The following is a 6,000-nucleotide window of genomic DNA, read 5'->3' as shown; positions in this document are numbered from 1 at the left end:
AGCCCTTCAGCCTCTAGGCCCCGACGCCTGCGCCATTTAAGCCACATATCCGCCCGCCCGGCCACGGCCAAGGCCAAGGCCGGCGGCAGCTACATAGCCGCCGCCGCCGCCCGGAGCCCCACAGCCCACGGGCCGGATGGACGGAGCGCCGGCCGCGGCGTTCCGGTGCGCGCGCGCGCCTCAGCCAATCGCGTGCTCGCCCGCCCCCCGCCGCCGCGGCGAGGCTGGCGCTGGGAAGAGGAAGAAGAACATTCGCCCTCCTCCTACCAGCGCGCGGGCGGCGGCGGCGGCGGCACCGGGGTCACGAACTCTGACCTTTCACTGACAAAAACAATAACAAACCCCCCCTTCTCCGCGACCCCGGCGGCGCCCCCGGGCCCGTCCCCGCCACCCCGCTCCCACCTCGGCGTCTCGTCTCTCGCCGGCTGCCCTGCGAGCCCGCGGCCCCCGGGCTCCCGCCATCCGCCGACGCCGGGAGCCCGGGCTCCCCGCGCCCTGCCCTCCGCGCCGGGGGCCGCCCGCCGCAGACACGGGACCCCCTTCGAGGCCGCTTTGGCGCCAAATCCTGAGGTAAAATTGAAAGAGGGTCGGGCGGGCCCGGGCCGGCGGCGGAGGGGGCGGGCCTGGTGCGCGGACATGGAGGCGCCGCGGCGGCGGCTGAACCCGACCCTTTTACCTTTGCCACGGGGTGGCGGCGGCGGCGCCCGGCGCTTTGCATAGTGGGCCGGGCCGCTCCCCTCCCCTCCCCGCCCGCGGCCGGGCGAAGCGAGCGGGTTCCCCCTGACCGGCCCGGCCGGCGCAAGGGTGGGGGCGGAGGGGGAATGGCCGCGGCCCCGCCTCACAGTTGGCCCTCCGCCAGCGCCGCCATTTTGTTCTCGACGGAGATGGCTCCGGCTGGGCGGGCTCCCTTCCTCCTTCTCCTCCTCCTCCTCCCTCCTGCAATCCCTTCTTCCCTCTCTCCCGGGCTTTTCACCCCTCCGCTTCTAGTCCGCTTTTGGCGGCCGTCGCAGCCCAACCGCCGTTTTTTCTAAAGGGGAGGGTGAAAGAAAAGGAGGAAGGCGGGTGCGAGGCGTGACCTCGTGAGCGACGGATGGGCTGACCAATTGGCGCCCAGATAGGAGGGCTGGGGCCTGTGGCACTGCCCCCTCTAAGATTTGCTGATTGGCTGAGGCGGAAGAGGGTGGTCCTTATGGGGCGCGGGGGCCCTGGCGGGGCGGGAGTAGAGGCCGGGGCGCCGAGTGGGGCCGGGTCGGCGGGGGCGGGGCCGGGGGCGGGGCGCGAGGGGCGCGGCCGGGTGGAGAGGCCGGCGCCTGGTCCTGGGTCCGGAGGTGGGCTGCTTCCCTCCGCCTGGAACGCGTCTCGAATGAGTACTGAGGAACAATAGTAATAAAGGTGATGAAGCATTTCGAGTCCACGATGCGCTCTCGTGGGAAGAGGTTTTCGGAACCAGGACACTTTTCAGGGCTCCTGCTCGATATTTCGCAGCGGCCTTGGCGAATCCCCTAATAAGGCTCAATTTTATCGACTGTAAATGGGGGGCATGGGCATTCTTGCCATGCCGGACCTCCCTTCTGAGCATTGTTTGTGGGGCCCTACTCAGAAAATGGAGTCAACGCTACTTTGCGAGCCTCAGAGTCACTTGAAAATGGTGTTATTGTTAAAAAATGGGATTACAGCCACCAGGAGAGGCAAGCGTAAGGGTATTTGGGGTTTGAGAGAGCACAATTCGGGGGTAATTCTCTTCTCATTCGTTCGCTGAATACATGTTAGTTTTTTAGGCACTGGGGATACATCTGGAGAACCAGCTAACAAGACCCCTGCCCTCACTAGAGTTGGGGGCTGGGGGGTGAATAGACAAATAATTCCAGAGAGTCATAAGTTCTGTGAAAGAAAAGAAGCCAAATGACCTGCTGAAGAAGACCTGAGGCATTAATTTAGATGGAATGGTCAGGGTGGCGTCTCTGAGTAAGTGATGTTTGAACAGAGGAACCCAAGGGAGGAATGGCATTCCAGACAGGACAGCCCGTGTAACGGCCCTGGAGGAAGAGCATTTGATGTGATCGAGAACTGGCTGCTTGTGGCTGGAGAGTTGGTTGAACTAGTAATTGTCCATTATCCCACTTAGTCTCCAGGCCAAAGGCTGTGAAATATAGCAACGGTAGTGAGGAACAAATCTTCAATGTAATAAGAAAGTCGAGGAAAATACGGCCTTCATATGAATTACTGATGAATACATGACTTGGGAGGAGGGCCTCAGAAACTCAATTTACTTCCAGATTCAAATCCTTCGTCAGCCTCTTATATACATTTTCAGTTCATCAAATATTTCCTGAGTCTACAAATACTCCAGGCACTATGTGCTAGGCTGGGAATACAAAAATGACTAAGACACTGGTCCTCAAACATGTGAATATGATTTATTTATTTATTTTTTGAGACCAGGGTCTCACTCTGTCGCCCAGGCTGGAGTTGAATATAATTCTCTGTGTGTGAGTTCTCTCTTTCTCTCTCTCGAGATAGAGATATTTATACACATACATACACAGACATAAAATGTTTTAGTGTTGTGGTTAGCAACTCCCAACTTTTACTAGCAGTGTGATTTTGTGTAAGCTACCTTTCCTAGCCTCACTGTCCTCATCTGGACAATAATAGAACCTTCCTTTCTGAACTGAAGATTAAATGAGTTAATGTAAATAATAGAGCTTAGAAAAGTGCCTGACATGTAGTAAATACTGTGTAAATAGAGTTATTGTTGTCATTATGAAGTACTGGTATAGACATTGGACTAATTAAGTAATATAAATAATGAAATTTTTATGCAGTGTGGTGTAGGGGCAAAAACAAAAACAATAGATTTGAACACCGAGATTCTAGTTTTGGCTCTGTGCTTTCAGCTAGTTACATGGCATCCAGGACAAAAGTTTGGAAAACAAAATAGTGGAACTAAATAGTACTAACCAAAGTATAGGGTGCTTTATGATTTACAAAACTCTCTTACAGGCAGTATGTTGTTCAGGCTCCACTAGAACCCACGTAATGGCAGAGGCTTCCTGCTCCATGTTTAAAAACCTTTCCAAGGCTTTTCATTATTTTCTTATCTGTGGTACCCCTAGCTTCCTGTGGTCTAGACACACTGGCCTACCTTCAACTTCCTTGACCAGTGTAGCTTACAGTGTAAGCTTACCCCCCACCCCCACCCTACCTCAGATATTGGCTCAAGCATCACTTCTTCAGGGATGTCCTAATTCCCATTGCCAGTCTAAATCAGATTCTTTTTATTGTTTCTTTTCTTTATAATCTTTATCTCACTTTATAATTACGTACTGTATTATGTGATTATTTGATTAATATCTGTCCTTACCACACTGTAAGCTGTGAGAGCAGGAATACATTTTGTTTACCATTACTTATCCAGAACTTAGAAGAGTGCCTGGCACTATTTGTTGAATGAATTGTTGATAATTAATGATGTCACTGATAACTAAGTTGCTGTACATTGATGGATACCTTTTATGTGAGCCTCTTTGGCAATTCAGATAGCACTGCCAGCAATAATAAGCCTGTTACGGCATTTGGTTGAATTTAGGAAGTGATTTCTGACAGATACGCCACTTTCTGGAGACATAAATATGGATAAAATGACCCATTTCAATAGTTTTTCCCACTAATTTTTTTATGATTGAATTACAAGTTTAACTACATGAAAGTTAATAAGTTCATATGTGAAGAAATAAATAGCCCAAACATAATTATGTAATTTACTTTAACTGAAGAAACAAAGCACTAAGCTGCCATGATTTTCTTGAAATCAAATATTCTGATTTTTGTCTCACCATCACAGGGGATTGGAGAGAAGGAACAAACCTCCAGTGGGTTCCCAGGGAATTGGGAGTTGAAAGTCTCTGTAGCCATTAATTTGGGATATTTATCTTTCTAAAGATAAATTCATTCATTTAATGAATTTATTGAAAATCACCTTTTAATTGCTTTACCAAGGTTAAAAGCAAATTTTGTTAAGTATACGTCAAGTTTCTACTCGAAAGCGTGGTAAATAAAACATTTGTATTAACTTATTTTATATTGTAAAACTTTTAAAATAAGATATTGTTATAGTATTTTAAAAATAATAATAGTTTAACTTTATTTATTTTTTTTTTTTCCTGTCTTGCTCAAAGATTTTTGGTATCACTTGTTCAATTCCTTAAGCTAATTACTCAGGGTAACCAAAGAACTGCTAGTTTAGTAAAACAGCTATATGTTGTCTTACACCATTAAGTTATTTATTGCTTTCAGTAGTTGTATTCAAGTTTTGTTTTCGTGATCATTCTTTTGTAGAAAATCTCTGTGTGTAACAACCTCCTCGCTTTATGAGGATGGCTGGAAGTTTTTTTTGTGTGTTTTTTTTTGTTTTTGGGAGTCTCGCTCTGTCACCCAGGCTGGAGTGCAGTGGCACGATCTCGGCTCACTGCAAGCTCTGCCTCCCGGGTTCACGCCATTCTCCTGCCTCAGCCTCCCGAGTAACTGGGACTACAGGTGCCCGCCACCACACCTGGCTAATTTTTTGTATTTTTAGTAGAGATGGTGTTTCACCATGTTAGCCAGGATGGTCTCAATCTCCTGACCTCGTGATCTGCCCGCCTCAGCTTCCCAAAGTGCTGGGATTACAGGTGTGAGCCACCGCGCCCAGCAGCTGGGAAGTTTTTAGCATCTGTCTCCAAGGAGTGACATGGCAAGGCAGTGCAGTGACAGAGCTTGGGCTATGAAGGCAGAAAGGCCTGGCTTCAGAACCTGGAGTTGGTAGCCTCTCTGAGGCTTATAATTCCCCATTTGTCAAACAGGGTGGTGGGAGCCAGCATTGAAATTGGGGCCAGGGATAGCGGATACTTATTGTCTGAATGACTTTGAGAACAAGGGAGGTGAGTCTTTGTGGAGCAGCCCTGTCTTTAGCCGTAGCACTGAGCCACTGGTCTCCTGTGTCTAGCTGCCTGAGTAGCTCCACATATCGAGGGCCCTCCGTTGGGATTTTTATTGTTGAGTTCTCTTACCTATAAGCCATATGCTCCTTTAGTCCCAAACCATCTCCTATACAAGTATCATCTTAATAAATACCACGCGGGGGGAGTCTGTGGAGGAATCTTAGAATCTCAGAATGGGAAGTGGTCTTAGACCTCAAGTCCAGCCTCATACTTGATGTAAGGATCCCCTGATAGTTTTTCATTTACCTCTTTTTACTTTATTGCTAATTATGAGGGCCTTAAATGATGCCTTTTTTCTTCCCTGTGTGATCATCATCTTTAACCTAATGGATACATTTGTGCTCCTGTTACACATTGTAAAAGATATGTTCTTCCTTACTCGTTGGAGGTTTGCTTGCCTTCAACCTAACATGCCAGAGGCTGAGATTCTCTGTCATTCTCTCCCATCCTGCCATTCTTTCCCCATATCCCGCATACTGCTACCCGAGGTAGCAATCCTACTCCCCTTGCTCACTTCAGGTCCTCAGTGCTAGAGAGTAAAGCAGCAGGAGCTCTATACCAAAAGGAAGAACTGCCCGGGAACAACAGCTCAACTAGCACAGCTCAACAATGATGAGGAGTGGGAATGACTAGAGGGATGAAAGCCAGATCAGGGCATTGGCATAGGCATTTGTTAAAGGTACAATAAATGCAGATGCAGACCCCTGGTACCTGGAAGTCTTAGAATAGAAGGATGGGAGGTGAAATGTTAAGGACAGAAAGGGAATAGGCTAGCTCAGACACGTAACTGTTTTTTCTGAGTTACTCTTGGACTCCAGTTGGCCTGTAATGATCAAAGTCAGCCTCGGAGGCAAGTGTGATTTTTTAGGGGCAATAAAAAGTACCTCCTTCACTGTAATAAGAGGCCTGAAGTCCTTTAATAGGAAGTGAAACTTTCTATTCCATAATTATTAACAGTAACCCCAAAGATTCTAATCCCTGAAATGTTAACATGTAATGGAGAAGAATTTCATTCCAAGTG

At 48.4% G+C, this 6,000-nt stretch overlaps 1 protein-coding gene across 8 annotated transcripts in view; it reads left to right on the top strand.

Moving 5' to 3' along the window:
- The first annotated feature begins 439 nt into the window (after positions 1–439).
- Positions 440–6,000, top strand: part of NR2C2 (nuclear receptor subfamily 2 group C member 2) — a 113,019-nt gene continuing 107,458 nt past the window's right edge. For 5 of the 8 annotated variants that reach the window (XR_010125829.1, XM_063662665.1, XM_063662664.1 and 2 more), the window contains exon 1: positions 440–570. The gene's annotated coding sequence lies outside the window, so the exon portion shown is untranslated. Of the gene's footprint in view, positions 571–1,266; positions 1,393–6,000 lie in introns of those variants that run through there. The other 3 variants (XM_054482243.2, XM_054482240.2, XM_054482239.2) reach the window with 2 other exon arrangements.

This window comes from Pongo pygmaeus, chromosome 2 (assembly GCF_028885625.2).
Source record: "Pongo pygmaeus isolate AG05252 chromosome 2, NHGRI_mPonPyg2-v2.0_pri, whole genome shotgun sequence".
NCBI lineage: Eukaryota > Metazoa > Chordata > Mammalia > Primates > Hominidae > Pongo > Pongo pygmaeus.
The sequence above is the reverse complement of the archived record's forward strand: the minus strand, read 5'-3'. Positions and strand labels throughout refer to the sequence as shown.